Here is a 14647-nt window from a genome sequence, read left to right on the forward strand (position 1 = left end):
TACACGGATAGATGTCGGCTTTCCGACACGTGTCTCGCAAAAGTTTCAATTCGCTATGATTTCCTATAACGAAGAGAATCACACGCGCGGCACCCCGGAGGTGTCGTGGTGTATAGGGTCACCACGTCGAGTCCCATTTCGCGGTGTGTTCTCTCCGACAACAATCCTCGGCCAGGTCCCAGCCCGCCAATTATTTTTCCGGTGGCGGCTAGCAAAAATCGAGGGGCGGTGGCGGCGGCCTTCTCAGCAACACTCGGTATATACGTATACCGGGCCGCAAAGAGTTTCGCGTTGGTGCTGGACGAGGGTGACCAACCATTAGGGCTAATCGCTCGGGTCACCGTCGACAAAGAAGCTCGTTTGTAGATAATCTCTACCGAGTTGCCTGGAGCACACAGTTTATTATTTGTGTTTCATGTATTTTAGTTGCCTTTTCCTCTCACCTTAAAAACCCCTCCCTACGAAGAAAACGAAAAGTTGCGAAACAGCGATTCATGTTACGTGGCAGGAGCGGCAACAGCAACTTGCTTGTTCCGCGGAGGAAGTGGGCGTTTAACCCCCCCCCCCCCTCCCCCCTCTCGCATTAGCACCTCGCTGATCCGAAACAACGCCGAAACTCTGGCCAACGGACAAAAGAGAAACGGCGAGAGGAGAAACCACTTGCTCTTTCCCACTTCTCAGCGACGGACGTGGTCCGCCTACGAAAGACACAGTCAGAGGCAGTGTTCTCGAGACAGTTATGATGGGTGCGGTGTGTGTGTGTGCGCCAGCAGCACGCGTGATGGGTGGTTTCCACTGCGGCGATATGTCAGCGAAATCCTTCGGTGTCTGGCAAATTACACGGGCGTTCGGCAGCGGAAAGTAATTCCCGTTGCGTGGCACGCTGCAACTCGTCAATGCTCGGCTTTCATTTGTAGCCCGCCGTCCCCAACCTAACCACATTCGTGGAAGACTGATGTTCTGGCGTAACTCGCGACACGGGATTGCATTGTAGGGTGTGCTGCACCAGAAATGCTGTGTAAGGCTCCACGGTTATTTCGCATTTTTTCCTTTCGGGGCCGGAATAACCGGCGCGAAAAGCGAGACAAATGGCTCCGAATGTGATTTCGAGGATAGCAGGGCTAGCACGCCTTTGAAAGACAATTGCGACCCGCAATTGTACCCGCGCGCTTAGCGGTTACATCTAAGGAGGTAACAGAGATGGGGTCTTAGCCTTTCTGAACGTTTAATAAATGTATACACGCCTTTCGAGTTGCATTATTCCGGGTAATGTCCGCTTTAGTCACGAACAATGATGGCCCGTCGGTAAACGTGTCGAAGTTATCAATTTCATGCCACATATCATATTGCAATTTCATATCTGAAGAAATTGCAAGCAGTAACACAACCCAGCTGTGCCACCGCTAACGAGTCCACGTAAATACATAGTAATTAATTGTCAACTCAGCAAAGTCGACCACTGTTTCGTTTCCTTTTCCTTCTATAAACAGAATTAATGGCTCAAAGCACGCGCGCGTGGTAAATATTGGCAGCAGACCCCTTATTATGATGATGAAATCCCTTCGCCAGTGCTGATGCAGCACAACAGGCCTGACTTCCCGTCAAATATGGTATAGGGCCTTCAGTGAAGTGAAGATTGATAACGCGAAATGGAATCATATTAAGTAAACAGGGCACCCAATTTACACGCAGCTCAGTGACCGTTGTTTTCTTCATTGGCACCACTGCGCGGAACTGGCAACAAACAAGTCACGTGCGCGAATCGGCGGCCGCATTTTATAAAGCTTATTTTCATTTTACACTTTTTTTGCCCTTTGTTAGTGGCTGGCTTGAAGCCAGGTCTTCCTTCTCGGCGGTATCGGACACTCGCCGTGACGGGCAATAAGAAATGAATAGAATAAAAGGGAACTAATCCTTACATATAACGACCCCTATATATAATAGTCGAAGCGGATATTTCTTGCCCTCCAGAGCATCTTTACAGAACTGCCACCACAAGGCCGTCATAAACATCGCGAGGCCACTTCTCGACGTAAGTTATCAGAACCTGCGGTCACCGCATGGAGTGAAGGTGTCCCCGTAAACGCGAGCTGCCACGCATTCAAACGCAGGCCCCGGCGGAATGTGCTCCTCAGAGCGTATATACTGCGGAAAGTAAATCTCTAGCGAGAAACAGCGAGCGCAGCGGATGAAATACCGCCTCCCCGACCACAAACATGTCGCGAGAAACAAGTCCGAGATGAACGGGCGCCGAACCGCGTGTGTGCACAAGGATTTCGCGCACAGCGACCCCCCCGGTTCCACGCCGAGAACTTCAAACACAGGCAGACGGAACAGCGGTTCCACAGCGTAAACGCCAGGGACGTACTACGTGTATGGTAGTATACACATGTGCTACGCACGCAGCGGGGCAGCAACAGCGTGCTGCTGCGTCGCGCTGCCTATACGGGACGTTAGTCCTGGCAAAGATCTGCGCAGTCAGTGTCACATAAAACAAGACGACAGACAGCGCGCCCATTCGTATCCGGTCTAGTCATCGCCGGCTCCGCATCGCGCACCGCCAAAGCGACGAGGATACGCAGAAAGTAAAACGGATGCGAAGCGAAACGGCCATGTTACCTGCCCACGGCGCTGCGGGCGCAGTGCACGCTGCTGCGAAGCCGAAGGTCAGCGTGAACCATGATGTCGGAGACAAAGGTTACGGCCATATGGTGGCGGATGTAGAAAATCTCCCCCATCGTGTATCTGCCGTTACCGAAAAAGGGATATACGCCTGCATTCTTGCTGGATACATCGCGCTAGCCTTTGATAGAGAACATCAAGGGAGGAAGCTTATGAGGTTAAAACGAAAAGCGTCCGGTTGGCTAGCCGGCACAGGGCAAGGGAGAGCATGTAATATAAACGTGAGTAAGAGAGAGTCTAAGAGAAGGTTCCCTGAACACATGCGTGCACCAAGGAAAGTGCCCCGGGGTTGAAGGTGATTCACATGCTCGTTGATGTAAAAAAGAAAAAAAAAAGGTCAAAGCCGCAAATAGTGAGTTCAGAGACATGTGCCCATGAATGTCGACGTCTATTCCCATATTCTCCTTTATAGGCAAAGGCTCGGTGGTCGCCCGATTGCGCCTTATAGTTACTCTATAGCCGTATACCACTAAAAGTCGTAAGAATTGACCTTATCTATAGGGCGCTCGATGGTGGCGATTTGCACAACGTACAAATCAAGCCTCAAACCGCGAAGTTCTCCTGCAGTGCCCATATGTTAAAATTCTAAATCAATTTCACGGTCCGCGCTCTCACAAAAGTCGTATATCATGCAGACGCGTTTTCTTTTCTTTTTTCTTATATATTATTTCGTTATTTCTTTCACTCGTAAAAAAATTTGTTGAAGTTCCATCATCACATTCCACTTACGTTAATCTGGGCAATGTGAATAAAAAATTGGAGGGGAATAATGGCATCACAGTTGCGCCATAAATATTCTAACACCTTTATCAGCCAGGTTCGCAAACCTGACAGATTTATATATCGTGGCCCTATAACCTTCAATTGCTTTTCCAGAGCCGAGACAGAGAGAGAGAACAACCTCTGCGTCAGGATGGTAAACAAGCGCTCTACGCATAGCCATTTTCCTCAATGAACTTGCTCTTTGATTTCCCTGGTTAATCTTTGCAACATGTATCACATCTCCGCGTTGCCGGTACATACGGAGGAGCCCGATAGAAAAGAAAAATATGCGGTAAAACGAGAAAAACCTAAGTCAACAAATAAACGGCCAGCCAGGCGCATCTCCGGTCGGGAAGCGCATGGCCGAAAGTGATTTAAACCCTTCGGGTAGGGGGCGATAGTCGAGACCCGGCCCGCAAGAACAGCCCGCCCCTCGATATCTGCCAGACGCCGGCCTCCGCCGCAGCTCGTTGCACTGTCAGCGGAGGCAGCAGCGCTTGGAAGAGGCAGTGCACTAATGCGGGCAGCAGCGCGCGCTTAGGGAAGCGTGGCACGCGCCCGGGACAGCCTCGGCGCGTGCGCACTGGCCATTTCGAGTACAGCCCCATGAATAAAATGAGTGCGCCTGACACGGACCACACAGCCGTTCGCCTCTACTTCTTGTGCCGCCCTCGCCCCATATGTAGCGGAGAGAGCACAGCGTGAAACAGGCAAGCAGACAGGCAGGCAGGCCTGCCTGCCTGCATGGGTTGCGTTTGGCCCTCGGGGTCAGAGGTCGCGCGCGCCCGAGGAAGTGGAAAAAAAGAGCCAGAAGAAGCGAGGAAGAAGAATAAAACGAAGAACTGAGCAAGAGAGATAAAAGAAGCGCATCGGGCGGGCCGCAAGGAATTGCTTCACTTCATCTTGCGGAGCACGAGCGCGCTCGTGCGAAAGCGTGCATGGGGTTAAAAAGGAGATAAAAGGCGCTAGAACGAGTGCGCGTGCTGGGCTGCGGAGAAGACGCGCGCGCCTGGCGCCAGTCGGGGCGCGACAATCGTAAAAAAAGAAAGGCGACAAAAGGAAAATGGGGTGGAGAGAAACAAAGTATAATCTGGGTTGAACGGTGCGCTTTAGAAACAAATAAAAAATATACCTGCATTCGAGATATAGCCGACGGCGTTTGCCGTGGGGATTATCCGCTTCGGAAGTGGGTGGAACGACGTTGTCGTTCGGGATGAGTTTTTTTACGATTGCTAAACGCTGCTAGCGGGCGGCGCGGGCGTGTTGGGTTGAGTGAAGGACGGAGCAACGAAAGGCGCCCAGTTTGAGGACGATAAACGGAAATGATGCAAGCTTTTGAGGCGTTATTGTGTGCAAGGAATGGGCCTTCTAGAATGTAAACTCGCTCAGCTCAGAAGACAGTGATGAATAAAAAAGAGAGCTTGAGCTCTACGCGCCTGCAGGGTGGTTCAACGCGTATGCTCTCATTTCTTCTTTTTTTTCTCTGCAATATGTCGGTCCCATAAAAGTTGCGGCAAATCATGAGCTGGGATTGAATACTAATATATATCCTTTCTAATTATGGTAAAGAAGGGAAACAATGACGCGTCATGGCTATATCATATTGACGAAGTGGCTCGCGACTGTCATGGCTCGGACTGTCAATGTATAAGATCGCCCGTTTCTTCCTACCAACAGCTGCATGAATGAATGAATGAATGAATGAATGAATGAATGAATGAATGAATGAATGAATGAATGAATGAATGAAATGATATTAGTTGCCTCCCTGTTCGCCATAAGTGCGAGATTTCGTGCCATGATGGTAAATCATGCACACATGTTGGCGGGTTACCGTGAAAGAAGCGGACCCTGTTTCTTTCGTCCTTTACAGCACGCATTACACTATAAGTCTACAAAACGTAGAGTATATTCTTTCAGTCCGAATGTGCGGAGAACGTCCTACAGGTGTCTGTGTTGCGCCCTTAAATGTGAGTAATGTGGACTCCATGGGCGGCGTATAAGTAATACGCACCCATTATTCCAGTGAGTAATACGCGTCCCATGGGGCTCTGAAAATTTCGAAACAGAACACCTTCGAGAACGACCACCATCGCCGATATTGGCCGGCGCTAATCCCGCGAGGTGTTCATTTTACAACAAGCGAGGTCTCTATTCTTTACTTAAGAAGCACAGAATGATAAAATAAAAGGGCGTTTCGTTTCGATCATAAACTTACTCTTTAATTTATTTATGGAAAGAGGACGAGGCAACCATAGCGTGGAAACTTCCGCGGTGCCAGTTGTGCTCCTCGTTATTTACTCCATGCACTTACGCGAGAACAACGGACGACTACCTTACCACCTTATTCATTCCTAAAATGGCGACCGCGCAGCGCCGGCTTTTGTTTACAAATATATTAAGCCGAGGCGCCGTTCTTTGTTCGCCAGCCACTGGCTCCATTTACGGTTGGAGTGGATGGAAAGCTTGCCAAAAACAAAACAAGTGTCGGCTGCGCTTACAAAACAGGAGCGTTAAACCAGTTTCGAGCAAATGCACTTTGCGCGCCGCATACGCGGCAGCGATAAGTTCCGAGCAAGCCATTTAATCACGCGAGAACGCATTGATGTCTATGCGAGAGGACATGGGGCGCCGGACGAAACCCGCGACTTGCGCCGAGAGAAAGGGCGAGATCCCGATATCAGAATGCACGCATTCCCGAGTACATAAACAAAAGAGAGAGAGAGAGAGAGACAAGACAATGATATCTGCCCAAGGAGTATAGGCAAGATTTAAAACGTAGGACTGCTCCGGCTGGCTACGTTGAAAGATCAAAATGAAATAATAAGGGGTGTGTGAAACGAGAGCTAGGCAATAAAATAGATCAGCAACGGGGGGTCCGTTTACTTCGAGTTTTATCTCTCGGAAATCCCCCAGAACGGCCGGACCTAACGGAAATGTCTGTGCAGCTTTTGGTTCGGCTGCACTGCTGGCGAAAGGCGGCAAGTGAATCAGCGGGGGGCAGAAGAGGAAAGCGCAGTAGTGGACAGCGCAAAGAATGGCACTGGCATGCTAATATGGTCCTGCACAAATGCATCCCGGGAACGCACAGCAAGTACAGGCGGGCTCTAAGCAGGCGAGAAAGAAGCTGCGTTTATCGGTGCCACCATTTCATGCGTCTGCCCACTTTAAGTAAGTGAGAATCCGAGAGAGAGGGAAAGGAAGGGATGTTAGGGAAGGGGAAAGGGGGAAACGTATATAAGGAAAAGGAAAGATAAAAAAAAATATGAAGGAGCATTCCGTGTGAACACACTCGCAGATGTAGTACGTTCGACTCATGAAGTGGGAATGGCGACCATCTGCAGAAGTAGACCTAATGTACAGTCGTGAGCAAAAGTTTGGAGACCACGGCATTATAAGGAAAAATTAAGATTGCTTCTAGCACAGCTCAGGCAAATGTTGAACTGCTCCAGTGCTATTGCATTTGTCGAACACGCGCGTAGGCTGCGCCACTCAATTTGATAGTTAGCCCGCATGCCCACGTTGCGAACAAAGAAGTGTTACGTTTTTTTCACGAGACCATCGGTCTGCAAACTTTTGCTCGCAACTCTGCAAGCCCACAACTCTCTAACTTTTGGTGAAATTAACACAGATGCCGTTGTACAGGCGTGGTAGGGTGCCATGGCTGCCCTCCCTTTTCACTTTGTAATAATAACGAAAATAAATACAACCCATATACATTATGGGCCAAATTATAAATGTATATAGAGGGAAGTACAGAGGCGACTTATTTCCTCTTCGCATTCACCACGAACGCCCTCGTTGCGCTTTCGCAGTAAAATACAGTGGAAAGGCACGGAATAGTAATGCCCTGACGCATTGGAAAAAAGACAGCTTATACATCTGTTTCAACATGAACAACCGCAAAATCAGTTTCAACAGGAAGTATGCCCGAATACGCAGTTCCACAGTTTTTTTAATTATTATTTTTTCCCCCTCTGAGCACTATAGAAATAAGGTCCAGTCCTTGTCACTACAGCTATAAGCGTGGACAACCTTCTGTGGCATTAAAGGGAAAGCTACGGAGGCGGAGCTTCTGTACGTACGTTACGGCGCCAAGTACTCCGGTAGCGTTTGACTACGCTTTTGGTTTCTTGGAACAGATGCTGGAGGGGGAAAAGAAAAAAGAGAGAGGGGGTGGCAGCGTAGCTTCCACGTGCAACGGTTTCGCATTTGCCTGAACACGGAAGACGAAAGCAGAATATATATATATATATATATATATATATATATATATTGTAATGACGAAGATAGCACAAGCGTCGCTGTGGTCGTATGGCTCCTGAAGTGAGGAAGAGAAAGACAAAAGGATCGGTGTCGCTGGTTTTGCCTCGCGCTGGCGTTTGGCTGGAACTACTCGGGTGCTCTTTGCGCTGGACCTAACGTGACTTGGATTAAACGTCAATAAACCCCATATAATTTGGTGGAGGTGCTGGGTATCCTAACGACTCGCCCTGGAACTCCGGAGCCGCACTCTGCCCTCCGCTACCCCCACGACCATGCCAGACGACGCCGGTGAGCGACCCACTTCGTCAACTGGGCCAGTCACCTGCGGTGCCGTTCGTCAGCGAGACCCAGCTGTGTTCAGTGGCACCGCTGTTACCGACGTCGACGACTGGCTTTCGTCGTACGAACGGGTGAGCAACCACAACAAATGGGACGATCGGACATAGCTCACTATTTTTTATCTTGCGGATGTCGCCCACCTCTGGTTCCACAACCATGAAGCAACTATTGCGACATGGAATGACTTTAAGACTCCATTCGCGGAGGTATTTGGCCGTCCTGCCGTGCGAAACCTTCGTGCCGAACAGCACCTTCGCCACCGAGCGCATCAGCCGGGCGAGACTTTCACTAGTTACATCGAGGACGTCATAGATCTCTGCAACCGCGTGAGCCGAACTATGACTGAGGAAGATAAGACTAAAGAAATCCTCAAGGGCATTGACGACGACGCTTTTCAGATGCTCATAGCCAAGAATCCTACCACCGCTGCAGCCGCAGTCACATATTGCCAAAGCTTCGATGAATTGCGCCGGCAACGAGCGCTCGCCCGCCAAACTGTTCCTCACTTCAGGAGCCATGCGACCGCAGCGCCGCTTGTGCTATCTTCGTCATTACAATATATATATATATATATATATATATATATATATATATTCAGAACCCTTCCCCTGTCGAGGAAATGGGGGTAAGCGAAGCTTGTGGCAAGACGACACTGTCGCAGGCGTTCCGTTTCGTTTGCCCTAAACTCGGGGTCGGCGGCTCTTCGTTGACGTTTGGCCTCAACATCGCGCTCCCACAACTCTGGGTTCGCGTCTCTTCGCTGACGTTTCGCCTGGGCTTCAGAAGCCCTCACACTGGAATCGGGCGACAAGCTTCACTTATCCTCTTTTTCTAGACAGGAGAAGGGCTCGTGATTTTGTCTCTTTTGGTCCCACGTGCAACAAGGGTAGTTCAAGGGCACGTTACAGGTCCCCGAGCTCACAGGTGTATGTGCCATTCAGCTTGGACCCTTTCTGCACTATCACCAGGATCGGCCCACTTTTCAGCGTGACACCACCACTACCGCCGCCGCCGCCGCCGAAACTTGTCAGTCAATACAGCTTCACTTAATAAGTCAAAGTTTAATATTGTGTGAGTTACTTTGTCTAATTTTGTTCTTGTAAATGGAATGTTTAGTTCTTGTAAAGGATATGTTGTTGGTAAGCTTAGTTACACCAACGTGCATGAGGATGTGAAACTTTCCTCAAGAGCTTTCTCAATTATGCGCGTTTTGCCTTCGTAGCTTTGGCTTCGTTGCTCCAGAAAGTTGTCCCCGAGTATGCAGTACTCGAAAACCAGACGTATCCCGAGCGGTTAGTCAAAGTTAGTCTCTCGAGTACGGTAGAAGGATTTTGAATGTGTTAGCAATATTTCCAGTGATTATGAAATGTTTTGACTCTTGACCATGACACTAGAATAGCTTTCTATTCGGTGTCTGATTACCTGCAGCTGCATGGGGTACCACACCGTAAGCGCTAGACTCGTCTGCAACAATACTGTGGCGTTTGCAATGATAGAGGATTACCTCAAAATCGCAATCAACTAGGAATTCAAACGCTGCCAGTCAGAATTTGAAGATTACTTCAACAAACTTTCACTAATGCTACGTACCACTCCAGTAAAACTACACCGAAGAAGAACACCTGAAAGCTGGTCATTCTGCTTGATGCATCGTCTAAACATCAATTTTGCTGTGCGTTGTAGTTTGTTTTATGTAAAATAAAGGTGACCACTTCATCTACAAAACATTTTTTAAATCTATCTATTCAAGTCAGTGTTGCTTCTTCATGAATTGGCGTGTCGCAGAACTAAAACGCGTTCAAGTAACGCTGGCGCTCACTTTCAGCAATTGGCATTTTGTGGCGGGCTTTGTGATGACCTTGCCATCATCACTAGATTGGAAACATGTGCCTACTGTTTCAGCCACAAAAGAGCCGTGCGGCGAGTAGTTCATGCCTGCGGCATATTTATGGCTGCTTTCGTCGTCAGTTACTGCTGCAACGTAATTTTCAAGCAGTATAATGCCAGACACCTGAAGGCATCTCATAACGATTGCCAATTTAGTTGAAATTTATATTCAACTTTTGGGGAGCTTTGTTTGCAAAAGCCTGATCAAGGAATCTCTTGCCTCACAACAAAAAAAGCACAAAATAGTTTATGTGACAGACACGAATTCGTGGTTACGTTAGCCTCTCCTTGATAGCTCCTTGATAGGATGTCCGGCACACCCATTGCTATAGGCTCTCGAAACTGCACCCAATCTGCCTAGCGTCCTACATGTAGGATGCTGCTGTTTCAAACGTTGTAATTGACGGAAGCTGTAAGTACAGAGCGCAGATATCCTGTCGAATATTCGTTTTGTCCCTTATAAACATGCAGTTAACGACAATCCCGGCAACAATCAATAATATTTGGATCAATTTTGGTAACTATTCCTGCAGCGAGATGGCACCCTTTTCGAAATTCTGAAATCCACAATGTTGCAGCCGTCCTTACACAGAAACGTCTAGATACACACTTACCAAAGTTTGCCCAGACAAAACTTTTGACATTATGAATACAGGCTGGGAACCTCAACTTGTACTTTTTAACTGGGATACATAGTGCTAGAACGACACAAGGACTAAGAAGAACACGGGACGAGCGCTAGCAACAGACACACTGTGGCTACTATGCCAAAAATTCAAGCTCTTTATTAGCGCTCATCCCGTGTTCCTCTTAGTCCGTGTGTCGTTTTAGCGCTATGTATCCCAGCTAAAAAGGACAATGAACTACCAACACCCCTAAACTTCTTCCCTGCTAAAATGCGAACCTCAAGCTTTCCTATGAGAAATGTAAGGGGTTATTGCGAATGAAAGCCGTGCACTACATGCAGGACATTAAGCATATAAGAGCTAACAATGCATCAATCCGTACAGTCGTCAGTACGCTTGTCTAGAGTGCTCGAAAGGTGTGCTTTTGGCTGCGCTGGCGTAGTCTGCCGATAACGCCTACTTTGCGTTACCACCATTTTTTTTTTCGAGCCTGTCGCGAATGAAACAATGGAATAAATTCAAGCCAAGTTTTGCTTCAAAGCCGCTAAAATTCTTGCTAGAACTGTCGAGTGAAATTTATATATCGTAGGCGTTTTAGAGAAAACACTATAATTTAGGCTAACGTGGCATAACGCATCTGCCGAAACGTGTCGCGTTCGTCCACGCGTGAGAAATAAAAAGTGAATTTAGCAATCTATAGGGTTCTGGTGTAGCGAAGCCATCAGTTGGACGAACAGAGAGTTTATTGCGGTTGAACAAGTTACATATATAGAGAAGCAAACGTGACGTAACAGATCACGGTACTACGGGGGCGCGGTGACGACTGCAGATTCAGCCATGCGACAGTCAGTATCAGTGATCTTAATCTGTGGTCGCTCAAAACACTCGGCTATCACTTCGAAGCAGCCATGCTACAGATGGTATGCCTCGTCAGACGGCCTGTCTCGTCATGGTGCGGTGTCGCTCCTCGGCAGGCCACTATATTATCGCTTAGCGATAGAGGCAATATAGGCACGCGCATCCGAAGAAAGCGGACAACGAAAAGCACATGGGTTGATGTGGGCGGCAGGGACGGCAAAACCCTCTCCACCATTTTTTTTTCGAAAGCTTCGAACGTTAGCGTCATCAGCTTGGCCAGGACAATGCTCTGACCACTGCTAGCGCGTTGTAACTATTACATATACGTTACGCCTGCTTGGTTTTCCGACATATTATTGTAAGTCTGCGCCCATATATACTCGCTGTATATGTATACCTCTTAGTCCGTGTTTTTACGCGCAGCGCTGTCTGAAGCTTCAGATGAGTGCAACCTCTTCCAATAACACTGTGCACAAGCCGCGCTGCCATTACCACAGGGCAAGCGACGAGCGTGCTGTATACAGCTGCACCCCTGTGAGTCGCATAAAGAGCCGATGTAGTGGGAATAGCTTGCGCTTCCTCCGTCTTCCCTTGGAAAAGTGAATCGCTGCCCTGTGCCGCGCAAGAGAGGACGGTTCGATGTGGAAGACAACATCGAAACGCACATATTTGGAACGGGCACTTCTGCAAAGGTAAGTAATCAATTGTTTTCGGGCGGAGACTATCGGGGAATGCATGTCGGCCACCATTGTTTCGGCCTGCTTGCCCGGCCTGCTAGTTGGTGCGACAGCGCCAGGATCTGGACCATCTGATGCTGGCCTGTCTTCATTTGCTGGGTCGAAGTAGCGATGCAGCTGTTCGACAGTAAATGCTGGCACGTGTATGAAAATCTGGCTGCTTCAATCCTTAGTCGTCGTAATAGATGAAGAAGCTCGGCCTGCGCGTCGCTGCGGTCACGTCGCGCACGGTTATAGAAGGAACGACGACATCGATGTACTCCAGCCCTAGCAGCACAAGAAAGCCAAGCGCAGTGACGCCACGAGAGACTGCTTGGTGGAATGTTGTCCCCGTTGTTGCCGCAGCGTATACGACAGCAGAAGAAAAACGGCTTGCCCGCAAATTTAGTTACATTGACGACCGCTAGATGGGTGCTTCACTAGAAAGAGGTCCATTGTCCGCATGAATATGGAAATTAACGATCGAACATCTTCAGTTCAGGACCGAGCGTTCGTGCACCTCGATAAACAAAGGAGCGCGGCGAGAAGAAACCAGAGTCCTGGAGAAAGGGTGAGACGTAGACAAATGGTAACCAGAGCTGTGCGCGCTCGAACACACTTCCCCTGACCGGAACTGACCCACGTGAGAGCATTTGTTTTGAATATCACCTTGCATCGCTGGTTAACAAGCTTGTGTGCATTTGAGCGCGCACAACTGCGGGCGGTCTCCAGACGCGTTTCGCGCGCACCGGTTAGACCGATGCATCTTCGAGACACATCGCGCGCCAACGCATATATGTACAGGTATGTACAGAGAAATGTATACACGTACGCCAGTACACCTTCCCAAACGTAGAGTTCCCTTATTTCTACTCCGTACATATTCACGAGAGCAAATGGAGATTGCGTGCGCTCGTCCGCTTGTAACGACCTTGCGTGTCTGTCGATGTTCGTTACTCGAACCGAAGCCGCGCGAGCAGGTTAAGGCAGCGTTATACAGTATAGGCGTTTCTTGCATGTATATAGTCGCACACTGAGAAATACGTGTACACGCGCCCTGCGGTGAGTATAGGTTGACGTACTGTGAGGGCGTGCGGAATATGTATGATGCTTCGCCTGATAAACGAGACCACAGGCTTGGCCTTGTTCCAAGATGTGCGCATGCGTAAGGCTTGCACAGTGATATACAGTGCGCTACGTGCATGACTGACGATGCGATACTTATCGCTAACCCAGAAGTTTTACGTGCGTACTCTGTATCAGGCGCATTATTCACGACTGATAGCTAGAATATGTGAAGCGAAGAATTCCGCAACGCACTTTCACGTCCGCCTGCAAATATGGTAGGTAGGTGAATAACGATAAGCGCGACGGGTCCTCTCAACTTTTCCGTACCGCACGGTCTAAGGTGGGCTCTAGTATACCCCCAATGTTCGCTTTCGCATTGACAAACTTAAGAGTTACTGTGTATGGATCACAAAGAGAGTTCCCTTTGGGAGCCATGTGCATTGCTCTAGACAAGCTATGTTCAAGCTATCTCGACACACAGGTTAAATGTCTTATCTTGGAATGAAATACTGTAGCTTTTCATACGGGAAAAGATGGCCGAACGGATGTTCGGCCATCTTTTCCCGTATGAAAATTATGTTTAACGGTTGTCCGTGCGTCTCGCCTCCTCTCCAGGCTCGTGCCAGGCAGAATAGATGCTCAACACAACAGCTCAACACTCAACATGAAAAACGGGTGATCTCTGTCTTTCCGCGTATCAGTTTTCAACACGTGATTTTAGTCAGGTTTGCTGTGTGCAGCTCGCAACCTTTTGCTACTTCGTGACGGTTATTGAGAGGACAACGCGCGCCAAGAAAATAAAAAATGCCGACAGAACGTACGTCGTTTTCAGAGCAGAGCCAGTCGAGCCGGTCGGTCGCTAATTAGCAACCCGGTCAAATTAGCCTTACCTTTCGAGTATAACGCCGAGTCAAGTGGATTTTTGACTCGTCCTCGGCATATACTTGTTCCGGATGCGTCGTTATACACCCCGACAGCTTCATGTCGCGGCTTCCTGCACGCAGACGCGTGCCACTAACTTACTTGTTCCAGTTCGAGCGTTGCCTATACAGTATAAGATCCATGCTTCCTATATAATAGCCGTCGATTCACTGTTTTCCACAGAACCGTCGAGTCCTGCTGCACTGTTAAGCACGCGCACAAGCCGAATGTAGCTCGCGGATGCGCCTGACAACCGTCGAGAAGACTCGACCAATTAGGCCTGCGCTCAGCCCGCCCGCAAAACCGCATGAGACTAATCGCGAGGGACGCGAACTGGCATGCAAGCAGGCGCGCAGCTGCCGCGTGGACAGAGACGCATCGGTCGGCGTAATTGGAAAAAAACGGCCGCGCTGCCATCCATCAGCGGCGATATCGGGTGCGAGGGCTATGCACAAGAAGACCGACCGACCCGTCTCTCGCTCCGTTGCAACGCGCCACCACCGAGCGGGGCATAACATCGAC

At 49.0% G+C, this 14647-nt stretch overlaps 1 protein-coding gene across 1 annotated transcript in view; it reads right to left on the reverse strand.

Annotated features, from left to right (window-relative positions):
• Positions 1–14647, reverse strand: part of LOC119442424 (uncharacterized) — a 204871-nt gene that overhangs the window by 105814 nt on the left and 84410 nt on the right.

Source organism: Dermacentor silvarum, chromosome 2, assembly GCF_013339745.2.
Source record: "Dermacentor silvarum isolate Dsil-2018 chromosome 2, BIME_Dsil_1.4, whole genome shotgun sequence".
In the NCBI taxonomy this organism is placed as follows: domain Eukaryota; kingdom Metazoa; phylum Arthropoda; class Arachnida; order Ixodida; family Ixodidae; genus Dermacentor; species Dermacentor silvarum.